This window comes from Lissotriton vulgaris, unplaced genomic scaffold, assembly GCF_964263255.1.
Source record: "Lissotriton vulgaris unplaced genomic scaffold, aLisVul1.2 SCAFFOLD_1466, whole genome shotgun sequence".
Taxonomy (NCBI): domain Eukaryota; kingdom Metazoa; phylum Chordata; class Amphibia; order Caudata; family Salamandridae; genus Lissotriton; species Lissotriton vulgaris.
Window position 1 is genome coordinate 260,842 of NW_028247724.1, and position 16,909 is coordinate 277,750.

The window sequence follows — 16,909 nt, forward strand, 5'->3', positions numbered from 1 at the left end:
TTCCATCGCAAAAGCGAAGAGGACGATAACAAGGGACATCCTTGACGCGTGCCCCGAGTCTTATGGCCATGTCTGAACTGGGGTGGCTTGGTGAGCATAATAAAGATGGATTAAACCCAGATCTGTGACTGGGGGAGAATGTTTTGCCATTGTGCAACATTCCGTCCATCATCTTATGTGTTTTGCTGCTCACCCTATGTGGGAAGGGTATGCCCAGACGTGGGTCCCGTGCTCACTACGCCACTGGAGTCGAGCTATCCTGGCTGAAGACAGCTGATAGCCAGAAACTGGTCCTAGGATGCTGGGTTCCGGTCCAGGAAAGACATGGCTTGGCAGTTCGGGCTGGACTGTTCCCATGAGGCACAGGGTCAAGACTGATTTGCATATGGCCATGTCTGAACTGGGGTGGCTTGGTGAGCAAAATAACGATGGATTAAACCCAGATCTGTGACTGGGGGTGAATGTTTTGCCATTGTGCAACATCTTGTGTGTTTTGCTGCTCACCCTATGTGGGAAGGGTGTGCCCAGACGTGGGTCCCGTGCTCACTACGCCACTGGAGTCAAGCTATCCTGGCTGAAGACGGCTGATAGCCAGAAACCGGTCCTAGGATGCTTGATTCTGGTCCAGGAAAGACATCCCTTGGCAGTTCGGGCTGGACTGTTCCCATGAGGCACAGGGTCAAGACTGATTTGCATATGGCCATGTCTGAACTGGGGTGGCTTGGTGAGCAAAATAACGATGGATTAAACCCAGATCTGTGACTGGCGGTGAATGTTTTGCCATTGTGCAACATTCCGTCCATCATCTTGTGTGTTTTGCTGCTCACCCTATGTGGGAAGGGTATGCCCAGACGTGGGTCCCGTGCTGACTACGCCACTGGAGTCAAGCTATCCTGGCTGAAGACGGCTGATAGCCTGAAACCGGTCCTAGGATGCTTGATTCCGGTCCAGGTATAAACATGGCTTGGCAGTTCGGGCTGGACTGTTCCCATGAGGTACAGGGTCAAGGCTGATTTGCATATGGCCATGTCTGAACTGGGGTGGTGTGGAGTGCAAAAAAAGGATGGATTAGGGCACAGCACAGCATCGCAGCAGAATGAGCAGACCTCTGAATCCATGGTTCCACAACACCGTAAAGCTGCAGAGGAAGGTAGAGTCAGATGGCACCACACCACACCTAAGCAGGAAGACATTCACTGAGTTGCTGGTAACCAAGATGGGGTTCACAGCAGCATGAATCTGATGCATCACGACGGATGCACCCAAAGGCACCTACCTGCTGACGTTCATGTCCGAACAAATCTGCAGGAGGTATTGGCAGATGTGCTGGACACGACGGGAGGAGAAACCCTTCTCTGACTTCCACCTGGAATGCCAGCTCGCGCTGCAGGTCAAGAGAATGACTGTGCATGTCTACAACCCACATGTCAATGTCCAAGACCTGACAACCTTCCTAAGCCACCACTGCACAGTGACTAAAGAACCCTCAGGCAACCTGGACAGTGATGGCATCTGGGATGGTAAATGGACAGCAATGGTGAAGCTGAAGGAGGAACCGTTGGCCCCAGATGGAATCCACCACCCCCCTTCCAGTTTCTCTCTAGGGCGCGACTCAGGATACCTGTACTACCCTGGGCAGCACAAACTATGCAACAGGTGCAGCAAACCAGGCCACACTGGCAAAGACTGCACAGCGCAAATATGCAGGAACTGCAAAAAAGAAGGCCACACAGCAAAAACCTGCAAAGAGAAAAACCCATGCAACCTCTGTGGGGGTGTTGGCCATCTCTTTAAGGAATGCCCAAAAAAAGCCAAATCCTACGCCCAAGCTGCCCAACCTCAGTGGAGAGGCCAACCAGAGGAGGAGGAGGCAGAAGTGACCCTGCATCCAGTCCCAGCCCCGCGGCAGGAGAGGGGGACTGGGAAAGGGAAGGGCCACAACCAGAACGCGCCCAAGCCCAAGCAGGACACCGCCAAGGTACCAGAGACACAGACACCCAACGATACCATCCCTGAGCCCGGTGAGCACAGAGAGCAAATGGAGACTCCCACCCCAACTGCCACCGAGGACCCGGAGGAAGGTGCCTGGACAACACAGGAGCGCAGGAAAAGGAGACACTCAACGGACTCTGAAGGAACAAGCAAGAGACCCTTGAGCACCCACAATTCCTACTCTGCGCTCGAGGATCCAGAAGAAGAAATGCAGCCGGAACAAAACACCCCGAATGAGCAACTCACGCAAGTGACGGAAGTGTTGAGGGAGATGAGGGCGCTGGCAAACTCCATGGAAGCGTCCCCACCCCCATCGCCAACAAGAGTAGAAGAGGTTGAGACCACCATCGAGGGCCAAGAGAAAGACCTGCCCATCACCCCAGAGGAAACAGACCACGAGCCCAGCCAAGAGGGTGGAGCAGCCATCGTGCAACAGCGAGCAACAGCCGCCGAGTAGGAAGGCCCAGCAGAAGAGACCCGACAGTAGGCTGAACCGGCCCTGTAAGGAGCCTTGTCTAATGTAGTTGTAACCAATTGCCTTGACTTGATAATTAGTCTTTAAGTATTAAGTTTACTCTTAAAAACTAATTAATTATGGCTATTTCATTATTTTCCATAAATGTCAGAAGTATTAGAGACAGGCGCAGATGTGCTAGGACTTTGAGCTTTCTTGCCAGCCAGGAGTGTGATGTGTACATGATTCAGGAATGCTCCATCCCCTTTGCAACATCATACGCACACCTAGAACAGTAGTGGACCCTAGGGCCTTCCTTTTGGTCTGGGGGGATCAGCAGTAGGTCTGTAGGAGTGGCTACCTTAGTCAGAGGAAGGCATTTCACGATGGACTCAGTCACCGAGCTGGAGGGCGGCAGGGCTCTTGTTGTCGACGGTTCGTGGGCAGGAGAGCCAGTTAGTCTCATCAACGTGTACGCCCCTTCTGATGTAGGCGAGCGACGGGAGCTATTTCAGCGCCTCAGGCCACAGTTGGTCACCTCAAGAACAATTTTGATGGGCGGGGATTTTAACTGTATTCTAGAAGCAGGTGGTAGATGTGGGGCCAGGGCTGGGGAAGGATGGATGGATGATGCTGCGAGACTACTGGTAGAGATGGTGGGGGAGGCCTCCCTGACAGACGTCATTGGGACCATGGGGGCGGACGCCAGGAACTTCACCTGGAGTCGCCCTGATGGTTCCCTGCGCTCCAGGATAGACTTCATCTTCACCTCTCAATCAGTGAAGCTCAAGCAACATTCAATGGTGTCAGTTCATTTCTCCGACCACAGAGCTATCCACTTCCAAGGGGAACTGATGGGCAAGTTCCTGACAGGTCCAGGCACTTGGAAACTGAATAGCTCTCTGCTGGAGAAAGAGGGTGTGATGGAGGTGTTGAGGGAGACATACACCCAGTGGCAGGCCATGAAAGACACATTCGAGTCCACAGGGGAATGGTGGGAATGGGTCAAAGGCAGGCTCCAGGTTTTTTTCAAGAATGTGGAAAGGGGGAGAAAGAGGGAGTTCAGTAGACTACAGCAAGAGCTGCAAGAACTGCACGACCTCCAACTCCGGGGATGGGACGTCATGAGCCCCCTGGAAGAAGTCAAGAAAGAGCTGAGCGAACACTTTCACGACGAATCCAGGAGGATCATTTTCCGTTCCAAGGTGGAGAACTTGGAGAAGGGGGAGAAATGCAACTCCTTCTTCTTTAAGAAAATCCACTCTGCGCACACCCCTCTGGTTCAACTGCACAATAAGGAGGGGACCCTCTGTGACACAAGGGAGAACATTAGGAAGGTAGTGACAGATTTCTATGGGGACCTCTACTCAGAGAAGAGGTCAGAGGGAGACCAGGCAGAAAAGTTTCTGTCTGGTATCCCAAGAACTGTTTCCCCAACAGTGAGAGAAGCCCTAAATGCCCCCTGACTTTGGACGAGCTGCACCTTGCAGTTAAATCCTTCAAGTCAGGAAAGACACCAGGTAGTGACAGTCTCCCAGTCGAGTTCTATGCCTCACTGTGAGACCTAGTGGGACCGGATCTCCTGCAGGTGTATGAGGAGATGGAGAGGGAGGGAATCATGCCCCACACTCTGAGGGAAGGAATGATTGCTCTCTTGTATAAACATAAGGGGGAGAGATGTGACCTCAAGAACTGGCGTCCCATCTCTCTCCTGAATGTAGACTACAAGATCCTTGCAAAGACACTAGTGAACAGACTGAAGGGCGCCATGGGAGAGTTAGTACACCCAGACCAAACCTGTGGGGTCCCGGGGCGCGAGGTCGCAGATAGCCTGGCATTGATAAGGGACACGATCCAGTACATCACGGACTGCAAGATCCGGGCTGCCCTGATCTGTCTAGATCAGGAGAAGGCATTCGACCGCGTCTCCCATGAGTTCATGGAGAGGGTACTGCACGGTTGTGGGCTGGGGGAGCGCTTCTGCGGTTACGTTAAAGTAATGTATAAAGACATCTTCAGTTCAGTCATTGTAAATGGTTGTAAAACAGACCCCTTTCCTATCAGGTCTGGGGTAAAACAAGGCTGCCCGCTCTCGCCACCTCTGTTTGTTTTGGTTATAGAGCTTCTCGCCGAGTACATCAGGAAGAACCCAAACATCAGAGGGATCCAGACACCCGGCGACGCAAAGAAGGAGGTCAAGTGATCCCTGTACATGGACGATGTTACCCGCTTCTGCGCGGATGGAGAATCAGTCAAATCCCTGCTGGAGGCGTGCACAGACTTCGGAAAGGCATCAGGGGCGAAAATCAACGTGGACAAGTCACAGGCAAAACTCTTCGGGCGATGGGACCTCTGCAACGAGCCTCTCCCCTTCCCCATCGAGGCAGGATTGATGAAGATCCTCGGCGTCTGGTTTGGAGGACCAGGGGCAGCAGCGAAGAGCTGGAACGAACGCTTGGCCAAGGTGAAGCAGAAACTGGGCCTCTGGAGCCTGAGAAACGTGAGCATTGAAGGGAAGGCTCTGGTGCTCAGGAACGACGCCCTGCCTGTGCTGCAGTATGTGACACAGGCCTGGTCACTCCTGGCCAACGTAGCACGGGCCATAAACGGCATGGTGTTCCATTTCGTCTGGCACTCAAAGATGGACAGGGTGAACCGGTCGGTCATGCACAAGGAACACCGCAAAGGGGGAAGGCAGTCCCCGACATTCCAACGATCCTCAGGGCTTTCTTTGTGTGTGGCTGCGTCCGAATAACCCTGTTAAATGTGAACAAGGGCCACTCTGCCTACAAAGTCTTCGCTTTTTCCTTCTCCCGGTGTGGAGACAGCTGGGATGGGATAAGTGGAAAAATGCAGTGACTTTCAACTGGGACCTCCCATGGTACTACAGGGAGGTGGGAAAGTTTGTGGGTGAATTTGGGCTGAACTGCGTCACTCCTTGCCTTTGGAAGCCCAAGACAATCCGCAAACTGATCAGGACCAGGGACACCACTGAACTAGGGAGCGACCTGCCACCAGCAACGGCAACGCATGTGTGGGGGAATGTATCCTCCCCAAGTCTGACCAACAGACACAAGGACATAGCATGGATGACTGTGAAGGGGGGCCTGCCAGTGAGGTCCTTCATGCAGAGCAGAGGCCTGTGCCCACACAGGAACTGTCCAAGGGGATGCCCCGCAGAGGAATCTGCACACCATCTCTTCTGGGCCTGCCCTTTCGCCCAGAGACTAAGGCCGGCCTTGCGACAAGAACTGCTAGCCCTCATCCCTTACGAGAACATTACTGAACAGTCCATGATGTACGGGCTGTTTCCAGGGACACACACAGAGGAAGCTATCTAGGGGTGCTGGAGCCTCCTCTGCTGTATTAAGGACATTCTCCTGTTCGCCAGGACCCGCCTGGTGACCAATGGAGAGGTGGTAAACCGAGAAGGGTGCCGCAGGATGGTGCTCAGCCTGCTTAGAGACTATGCAGCCATGGACAAGCAGGAAAGTGAGGAAGGGGAAGAACTGTGACAAAACCCCCCTACCCCACTGGTCTCTTTAAAGTGGCGGCCCCATTAAAAACTGCAAACGCTATCTGCAGACATTTCTGAACCCCAAACTGATGACTTGTAATTGTTTAAATGCATTGATTAAAAAGTTAAAGTGGACTGCCTTCCCTAAGGGGGAGGTACCACTTCCTTGAAAACTATGTATCGCAAACTTTTAAGCACTTAATAAAAGTCTTTGCCCCAAAACTAAAATAACAAAACAAAACAAAACAAAAAATGGTCCTAGGATGCTTGATTCCGGTCCAAGAAAGACATGGCTTGGCAGTTCGGGCTGGACTATTCCCATGAGGCACAGGGTCAACACTGATTTGCATACGGCCATGTCTGAACTGGGGTGGCTTGGTGAGCAAAATAACGATGGATTAAACCCAGATCTGTGACTGGGGGTGATTGTTTTGCCATTGTGCAACATTCCGTCAATCATCTTGTGTGTTTTGCTGCTCATCCTATGTGGGAAGGGTATGCCCAGACGTGGGTCCCGTGCTCACTACGCCACTGGAGTCAAGCTATCCTGGCTGAAGACGGCTGATAGCCTGAAACCGGTCCTAGGATGCTTGATTCCGGTCCAGGAAAGACATGGCTTGGCAGTTGGGTTGGACTGTTCCCATGAGGCACAGGGTCAAGACTGATTTGCATATGTCCATGTCTGAACTGGGGTGGCTTGGTGAGCAAAATAACGATGGATTAAACCCAGATCTGTGACTGGGGGTGAATGTTTTGCCATTGTGCAACATTCCGTCCATCATCTTGTGTGTTTTGCTGCTCACCCTATTTGGGAAGGGTATGCCCAGACATGGGTCCCGTGCTCACTACGCCACTGGAGTCAAGCTATCCTTGCCGAAGACGGCTGATAGCCAGAAACCGCTCCTAGGATGCTTGATTCCGGTCCAGGAAAGACATGGCTTGGCAGTTCGGGCTCGACTGTTCCCATGAGGCACAGGGTCAAGACTGATTTGCATATGGCCATGTCTGAACTGGGGTTGCTTGGTGAGCAAAATAACGATGGATGAAACCCAGATCTGTGACTGGGGGTGAATGTTTTGCCATTGTGCAACATTCCGTTCATCATCTTGTGTGTTTTGCTGAGTCTTGGGAAAGGCATCCAACAGAAGGTTGTTTTGTCTAACATGTGCAGTGGGGCCTGTGTATAAAAGGCGCATCTGTTGTATGAAATTAGGACTAAAGCCAATCCTAGTCAGGAGTGCAAAAAGATATGACCACTCCAGCTTATCAAACGCCTTGGTGGTGTACAGGAGGGCAGCTGGTGCAGACACCCGGGGGTCGAGATAATGTAATACAGCCAATAGCGTATGCAAATTGTGAAATCTGGAGCACCGGGGTATGAAACTAAAATGACCAGATATGAATATAAGAGGGAGGAGAAGTTTCAGTCTATTAGCAAGCAGCTTAGTGTAAATTATATTGTCGATATTGATGAGAGACAAAGGACGATATGAATCTCGGTGTTGGCAGGCGTCCCTAGTTTGAGAAGTGTAATATTTACGGCTTCCCGCAGTGATGGTGGCAGGATTCCGGCTCCCATTGCCTCCTTATAGATGGCTAGGACGTGAGGATCCAGTAGCGAAGTGAGGATTTATAAAAGGAGGTAGTCAGCCCGTCCAGTTCTGGGGCATTGTCTCCTGGCAAGTTTTGTATCACCTCTGTAATATCGTCGGTGGTGAAGGTATGCACGGTGCGTCCGATCCAGCCAATACAGCTGGAGTGTGTCTAAGTATTTATCCAATTTGCTGCTGTACTGCTAGAGGTAGAGGAGTGTAGTGTAGCATAGAAGTTAGTGAGGAGGCTCAGTAAGGCATTTGGGGCTGTCACTGGGGTAGAGTCAAAGTCTAATGGCTCAGTGATGTAAGTTGAGGTGCGCGTGGCCCTATGTGTGGTACCCAGGGTTCTGCCAGGCCAGTCACCCTCCTCATATCATTGAGCAGAAGCAAATCTCCCCAGGCAGCTAGGCTCCCTTTGAGCTCCATTATCAAACTCGGATATTTTCTCCCTGAGAGTGGCGAGATGCTCCGGTTTGTTAGTTTGGGAGTATGTCATCTCCGTATCCCGAATATCCATCACCAATTTCTCCAAGCACTGTCAGGTTGCCGTCAACACTCCTGCCTGTTTAGCGATACAGGCCCCTCTAATTACCACTTTAAAAGCCTCCCAGAGCACTGCTGGTGGGGGCACCGAGTTTTCATTGAGTGTCAAGTATTCTATGATCTCTTTGTGAATCTCCTCCCTAAATACAGTGTCCAGCAGTGCATCTGAGGGGAGACATTAGACAAATGCCAGAGGGATAGTCTGGGGCAATAGCAGCCAGAGTAGTACTGGGGAGTGATCATATAGCATCCGTGGAAAGTGGGCAATTGCAGAGTCTATGTCGTAACATCTTTAGCTACAAGCCAAAAGTCTAGTCTAGACCACACTTTGTGGTATGTTGGTATGCAGGTGTCCTCTCGGGTGTCTGGGTACCATCGTCTCCAAATGTCCAGCAAATGGCGTTCTTGAGTGAGTGACCCTAGCATTGTCATAGCCTTAGGAGGAAGGCTGCGAGGGGAGCCTGATCTGTCAAATATGTTGTCAAGTATGGCATCAAAATCACGTCCCCCAGATCACAGTGTCACTCTTAAGTGTAAAGCTCTTGGACCAGATCTGGCCAAAGTATTCAAGGTCATTGGTGTTGGGCCCATGTTGCCACCATAGTGATTAACCTCCCCCTTATATTGTGCACCACTATTACGAATCCACCTTCTAGATCAATTAAAGATTGTGATGCGGGCTATCCTAGCCCACTACATAATAATATGGCATATTTGGAGAATGCCACCACGTATAAATCCCCCCATCGTCAAGCCTGTAGTTAGATGTCGATGTGCAGCAGAGATGTGTCTCCTTAAGGAAACAGACATCTATTTTATGTCTACGTAAGTATGAATGTATTAAACACGTTTTACCATGGTCGTTTAGGCCACGAATGTTCCAAGTTAAATACGTTATGGACATCATGTTACACTGAATGTGAGAACAATGCGGGCTGACCCCAGCCGTGCGAACAGAGCCATGCTTCCATTTGTTAGTGTGCTGTAGTAATGCCTATTTTGTAAAGGTTAACTGCAGTATACTCATGTGATGTGAGTGGAAATACACATTTCCAAATAGGTGACAATGACCGCCCATCCACCCATCCCAACCCAACACGAACTGTTAGAACCATCCGTCCCACCTCTCCACCCACACAACCCCCCAATTAGGTTGTGACCATGGACCCACCCAAGAACTAACAAACATTCCCAACTTTCAACCAGGCATGTAATCAGAAATACTCCCTAGACGGCTAGGGAATGCCGGCAAACTTCCCTACCAGGAACTGTAGGGTGGCCCAGGGTTATGCACATCAGTAGCAATTCAAGAGCGACAGTTTTCTATTTACAACAGTTGAAAAGAGCATGGCAATATATATGAGAATGAGGTATCATTTAGTCAAAATGAGGTAGAATCATAACTTTACGATCCACAGCAGCACTTTCCCATTAATAGCATTTAGTAGTCGATTCATATTCAGTGATATTTCAATCATTGACACTGTCTAGCATCAGCTGCCGTGTGCAGGGAGGCTGCCTCTGCCCACCGATACGTTTAGCAAATTTGAGGGCAGATTTCATATCTGTGAAAGCGTATGATTTCCCTTCAAAGGTGACCCGTAACCTGGCAGGGTAAAAGAGTGCATATGGTGTCCCCGCTTGTAGGAGTATGCATTTAACAGGTAGAAAGTCACAGCTGGCCACCTGGACTAAGGAAGTGAAGTTGGGGAAAACAAAATACTATTACCTTGGTGATGTATGGCCTCACGCTCCCGTGCAAGGCGCAGGATCGTGTCTCGGTCCTGGTAGTTGAGCAGGTGCACCACTATAGGACGTGGTGAGGCACCTACAGGTGGTTTGGGACCAAGGGAGCGATTAACCTGCTCCACTATGAACACAGACGATAGGTCTGAGCTAAGTAGGTCATGCAGCAGTGTTTCTACAAAATCTTCCATTTTATTAATTGCCAGTGATGCAGAGGCTGTTCCCCCTACAGTGGGCCTCCAAGTCTTCATTCTTTGCCTTGGTAACGTTTAGGACCTTTTCCATCTGAAGGAGGTGCTCTTTAGATTCCACTTGATAGTCATGAGCATCAGATGCCCTGTTCTCAAGCTGGTCTAGCTGAGTCTTATAAGTATCTACTCATTGCTTAACTTGATCTAACCGAGAAGACAGGACATCATGATTGGTGTCAATGGTTTTGAGGCTTGTTTTTACATAAAGGAGAATAGCAGAGAGGTTGTCGTCCAGTCACTCCGCCTCCTCCATGGCACCCGCATCAGGTTCGAATTCTGCTCCTGTATCTGTCAGGCGTGTTAGTTGTTTATTTTCAGATGATAGTTTGGATTGTTTTGTGTCGTGCTTCTCCATTATGTATCAGCTGAAGCGATCTTGAAGTTCTTGCTCAGTAGTAACTCACTACTTCTCCACACTTACTGCATTATAGTGTGAATATGTGATCAGTCCTTTGAGTTGGTGCAAGGAAAAGCCGGATTCAGAGACAATGGAGCCCTGCCTCACCTTGCGAACTTGTCCATGCAAGAGGCACATGCAGGCCTGAGTGTCTAAATAGAGGTTGGACACCCAATGCGACTGAATGACAGATTAAAAAACAAAGTGTGCAGCCAAGAATTGCCTCGCTTGGATATTTTTCCTCTTCAATGTGACTGCTGTGCCCTCCCATACATTGCAGGCCAAGGGCCTAGCCTCCGGGCATAGCCTCAGCGGGAAGCCCATGCTCAGCCCTGAACTGCAGCCAGGGCACAGAAATCACCGCAAGGAGCGAGCCGCCAATATTGGCTGCAATTAGGGATGGCCCAATTCCGTAGTGTGGTGTTGTCTGAAAATGCGGGTGTGGAGCACAGTCGAGTCATCCCATGGGGCCCATATGCATCACTGCCTGTGCACAGCAGGCAGGGCAACAAGGCAGCACAGCCCGGCGATGCCCGGACACTCACCTCTTTGTCTTCATGGCTCCGCTCGCCGTCCAATCAAGATCGTTGTTTCATCGGCGGGCGGCGGGCCCCTGACTCCACCAAGTGGCACAGTCGATCCCCCATCTCCGCAGGGCCCGCTGACAGCAGGAAGTCACCTTCCTCCATGTCAGATTAGTCCTGCATGCCAGCTCCCCTGGGCGAGCCCAGAGGCAGAAGACAGTACGCAGCCAAGCGGGAGCCTCAACCAGGGCCAGACTGAGAACCAAAACCGGCCCTGGCAAAGTGCTCGGCCGGCCCCCTGGGAGTGCCACATAGCTCTTTGTCGGGCCGGTTTTCGGCAGATTTTGTTACAGGGCCGGTTTTGCAGCTATGCTGCAAAAAAGCCCTGTAACAAAAACGACCAACCCCCACCCGTGCGGCGCAACAGGGGATTGCCCGGTGCCCGCAACAGCCAGTCCGGGCCTGGCATCAACCACAATCCACTTCGGGAGACCCGCGAACCGCAGACGAGCAACAAGGATGGCTGCAAATGGCTTATTAACATGTTGCATAAACAAAAAGGGAGGTAGAGGGAGAAAGGCTAGGGCTCACCCTCCTAGTATTAATAAGTCACACAAGATCTCTGGGGACAGAGATCAAGAACCCAGCCGTAGTCTATGACTCTATTCCCATAACACACAATGGTGTTGGAATAGTGTCAATAGTTCAAAGAAAGGAAAAAAAGGAAAAATATTCCTTTTTTTAGGTGTCCCCTCACTCACCAGGGTTGCCCCACGGTGACATGCTTCATCATAGGGGCCATCCCAGCCCTCTACGGACTGGGGCGTGCTGCGACTTGCGGAATTACGTAGGAGCACTTACAAAAGACTATGTGTGGTGCAAGGAATGTGATGTGAAGGAGTGGAGTATATGTGATTAGTTAAAATTACCTGCCTAGTGAGTTGCAAATACTTTATTCTGGCTCCTAGGTGGTAAAGCTAAAAATGGGGTAGAAATGGTAGAATACCTAAATTGTAATGGGTTTAGGTGTACCTAGCAACTCCTGTCTGCCAACATGTTTTGTGCGTCCCCCTAGCACTTCCTCAGGGCTACACAGGGACCAGCCCTGTGTTCGCCACTCCTTATCCAAAGCCTAATAAGCTATTAAATACGAAATACTAATAATTAATTTAATGCTGCAAATAAATAAGGCATGCATCTGGTACCTACGCAACCAAACTTAATCACGTGGTCCTGTAAAATAAAAGGAAAACAATAGTGATAGTTATGGGGTATCAAGTTCCCCTTGTAATTTCACATGACACACATATTGCATGGACCTTCAAGAATATTGACTGTATTTCATGTGGTCCATTGATGTGAAGACGTTTTTGAAAACGTGGTTAAGCACCTCTTGGTGAGCACACAGTGAACACACACATAACACAACCACACTGTTGTGACTACGCTCACACAAAGACATTTTTACATACATGAAAAAAGGCTTAACTGTGCCCCATGGAATCGGTAGGGGTACAATATCCTGGTAGATCTGGGAAAAAAATAGAAGAATGGTGTCTGTTAGCCTTAGCTGTTTCTCTAGATAAATGTTTCCCAAAGGCTGGTAAAAGAACTAGGAGATTATCCCAGTATCTGTGCCTCCAAAAACGCTACAAAAACCACACACTTACTTGCTGCCGGGATACCACAATCGGTCTCACCTAAGCAAACCCCTCCGGTCCGAATGTTAGTGGCCTGAGGGCGGTGCCTCCTCATGTATCCTGCTTCCTGGTGTGAAAATAGAAAGACTAGCGCGTGTACACGCGGTGGTCGCGTGCTTAACGGGCGCCATCTTAGGTGTATTCTGGCATTCTGATACAGTTTTTGACAAAATTTAACTCATAGGGGCCTCGTTTTTGAATAAATAAGTATTTTCGGATTCACACACTATGGGCTCAAGAAAGTAAAAGTCTCTGGGCATTGTGTAAAATCGGACTTATTTCCTGGTATGTGCTAGTTACTATCCATAGGAGCGGGCGCCATCTTGTGTGTACCCTTGGATCATCCACTATTAAAAACTATTTATTCACATGAAAGGGGTCTTGTTTTTAAAAACCATAAATTACTCATTCTCATGTTAACAATTAGTATATTATGAATATCTCCACTTTGTTTGGTTTAAAAAAACGATTTCTGACCCGTTTTTCAAAAAACTTATCGTATATTGCTAGGGTATTAACACAGTGTTATTCTGACCCTATGGTGTTTTCGAATACTTGAGTTAGGTGCCAATAGTGGTAGTAGTTATAATTTTTCTTCATGCATATCTGAAGGGATGGTTGAATATACAGTAGTATTACAACACCTCTTATTGGGCCAGTCTCCCAGTACACCTAGACAAAGGTCTGTGCACTCTTTTCTCATTTCATGTTTGTGGGAACCTGCTGTCTGAGTGGTTGTCTATGTCAGTTGCCCCCAAGGTATGTCATCATTTAGACCCAAGACGTGAGACCTAAGCTTGAAGACCCAGCGTTGCTCTTTTTCCAGTAGTTTCTTTTCTAGGTCATATTGTGGCTGTAGAGTCTCAAGGACCACCCAGTTGAAGTCGTTGGTGGTGTGTCCCTTTTCTAAGAAATGTGAGGTCATTTTGGTGTTCGAATGTTTGCACCTAAAGCTACTGCGGTGTTCTATCATGCGTGTACAGACCTTTCTTGTCGTCATTCCAATATAGTGCAAATTGCACGCACATGTGATCATATAAACCACGCCTTTTGTATTACAAGTGGAGTATGACCTTATGTCCAAAGTGACCCCATTGTTGAATGTCACTTTCTTAGTTGCTTTTGTTAAGTGGCAAACGCTGCAGTCAGTGCATGGATAGTGACCAAGTGGCAACGGATGTAAAAGGCGTACTTGTCCCACCTTTTCTCTTGGCCTAGTATGTACCAACAGGTCTTTCAGGTTTCTCCCTTTGCGGTGGCTGAACATAGGTAACGCCAGATCTATGCCCCCGCTGTTTAGGGTCCTCCAATGTTTTCTCACAATCTTTGATACCTTATCAGAAGCCACATTATAAGTAGTGATACAGATCAGTCTCCTATCACTGTCGCTACTTGGTACAGGGATAGTCTTTGGTTCTAGGAGAGCATCCCGGTTGTTATTGGACGCTCTCTTCTTTGCTTTTGAGACTATATGTGAGGGGTAATTTCTTAGCTGCAGTCTCTTGCTCAGATCCTTAGCTTGTCTCTCATAATCACATTTCTCTGTGCAATTCCGCCTTAGGGGCAAGAACTGCCCAAATGGCAGATTTTTCTTTAGTTGTCTTGGGTGAAAACTTTTGAATTTTAACAAGCCATTCCTAGCCGTGGGTTTAAAATGTGCCCTTCATTATGCACAAGATTGTCTTAATTCTGCTGTTGTTTCACTCAGTACCATTGACTTTCGTGTCATTTTTGTCTGAAGTCAAAGTCATTATTTATTAGCAGTTTAGACTTGTTTTGATATACCATGTGAATGAACAACACTGCTTTAGTATATCTTACTTGCATTTTATGTACCCTTCATTATGCACAAGAGATAAATTCTCTTTTTGATAATAAAACTACAAAGAAATATTTTTGATTACAATCACCTGGTTTTTGTATTATTACTGTTTTATTTCGTATAATGTTAGTGTGGTAACATTATTGATCTATAGTGATAATTCAGCTCTCCAGTTACAATTGATGAACAGTGTGAGCACATAATTAAATTAAGTTCTGCACTTACTGGTTCCTAACCATAGAAATAAAATCCCTTGCTGGCCCAATCTATTACTAACTCTTCTGCCCAAGCCCGCAAGGGTACATTGGGTTGCTCACCTCTACATACACACATGAAATACAGTCAATATTCTTGAAGGTCCATGCAATATGTGTGTCATGTGAAATTACAAGGGTAACTTGATACCCCATAACTATCACTATTGTTTTCCTTTTATTTTACAGGACCACGTGATTAAGTTTGGTTGCGTAGGTACCAGATGCATGCCTTATTTATTTGCAGCATTGAATTAATTATTAGTATTTCGTATTTAATAGCTTATTAGGCTTTGGATAAGGAGTGGCGAACACAGGGCTGGTCCCTGTGTAGCCCTGAGGAAGTGCTAGGGGGATGTACGAAACATGTTGGCAGACAGGAGTTGCTAGGTGCACCTAAACCCATTACAATTTAGGTATCCTACCATTTCTACCCCATTTTTAGCTTTACCACCTAGGAGCCAGAATAAAGTATTTGCAACTCACTAGGCAGGTAATTTTAACTAATCACATATACTCCACTCCTTCACATCACATTCCTTGCACCACACATAGTCTTTTGTAAGTGCTCCTACGTAATTCCGCAAGTCGCAGCACGCCCCAGTCCGTAGAGGGCTGGGATGGCCCCTATGATGAAGCATGTCACCGTGGGGCAACCCTGGTGAGTGAGGGGACACATAAAAAAAGGAATATTTTTCCTTTTTTTCTTTCTTGGAACTATTGACACTATTCCAACACCATTGTGTGTTATGGGAATAGAGTCATAGACTACGGCTGAGTTCTTGATCTCTGTCCCCAGAGATCTTGTGTGACTTATTAACATGTTGCACAGTAAAGGGTCACTCTGATTGCCACGATGTAAGCAGGATTAATGCAGGATCTTTTCTCGGCCGGCAGAGCCCTCTCAGAGAGCGGCCAGCTTGCTGCTCGGCAAGGACACCCACCAGAGCTGACCTTTAATGGCCACTAGAGCCCACCACGTCAGGCTCTAAGGCTGTATTCGTGATTGTTCCTGAGCTGGTCGTAGCTAAGTTCAACCAAGAGTGAGGGTTAAATATATCTGGTCAATAGGAAATCTGATAAAAGTACTAAAATCCATGAAAAATGAGATTCTGACTATGAAACTGCAACATTACAATACTGAACTTTTATGCACAGTAATAAAGAAATGAAACTGGGGATTCAGAGTGAAATTTGTTTTCCTGAAAACATTGTGTTATTGTCTATGTTAATAAACTTGTGATGCAGTTAATGCTTTGACCGTAAGATTCCTCTTGTAGTAAATTTATGTTTACATCTTTGATTCCAAAACTGTTCAATATTGTCATGGGATTATTACGGAATGCCAAAACGTTTTGAGCAAAATCTGTGCGGCTTAAACGTTTCTCAGTCTTCAATTCTTAGCAAGTCAAACTACAAAGGTTAAGCTATGTTATGTGAAATGTATACATTTTAAGGGCATGTGGTGCTTGTTCATGTTTTTGTTGCCTTTGATAAAGTGAGACCTGCTGCATGTTGGCCATGTGGGACTGTAGACGTAGATAAAAGATCAATTATTTTAATGCATTTGACAGAGCAGAGACGAAGGTCCTTCAATGCTGACAGACCCAGGCTACCAAAAAAGGGACATTTTACCAAGAATACTCCCACTTTGTGCTTTCACACCATCTTCAGCCCTCTTCTCCTTATCACAGATAGTCTATTTTTTTAAAACAATTATTTGTAATTTTATCAGTTGTTTTCGTAGTTTTATATTCATACATCTGTCTACACTAATATTTTCTCATTTGTTTACACAAAAGTCTCCGTCAAAATACTGGACAGTTCTTGGAGTATCAGCGTAATTGCAAAAAAATATTTTTATTTTTGGCACCCTTGCTCTGCCTTGCAGATGAAGTGTGTTTGCAGGGCCCAGCTGGAAATCGATGCTGTGGGCTGCCCACTACTTGTAGCACTTTGTTCTGTAGCACCTTTGCTAGCTTCATCAATGCACCAACACTGACCTGAAGGGGCAAATGTGCAATTTCTTTCAATCAAAGTTGTTGTGCTGTGTTGTGTTAAAGGGAGAATGAAAACAGTACCATATCTACTAAAATATGATGCTATTTTTGTAC

At 47.8% G+C, this 16,909-nt stretch overlaps 1 protein-coding gene and 2 pseudogenes across 1 annotated transcript in view; all 3 read left to right on the forward strand.

Moving 5' to 3' along the window:
- The window catches only part of PLD5 (phospholipase D family member 5), a gene marked incomplete at both ends in the record, with an annotated part of 589,545 nt that overhangs the window by 236,778 nt on the left and 335,858 nt on the right, over nucleotides 1-16,909 (forward strand). The gene's annotated exons all lie outside the window — the stretch shown is intronic.
- LOC147665065 (uncharacterized) lies at nucleotides 1,097-2,497 on the forward strand (annotated as a pseudogene).
- LOC147665066 (uncharacterized) lies at nucleotides 4,659-5,961 on the forward strand (annotated as a pseudogene).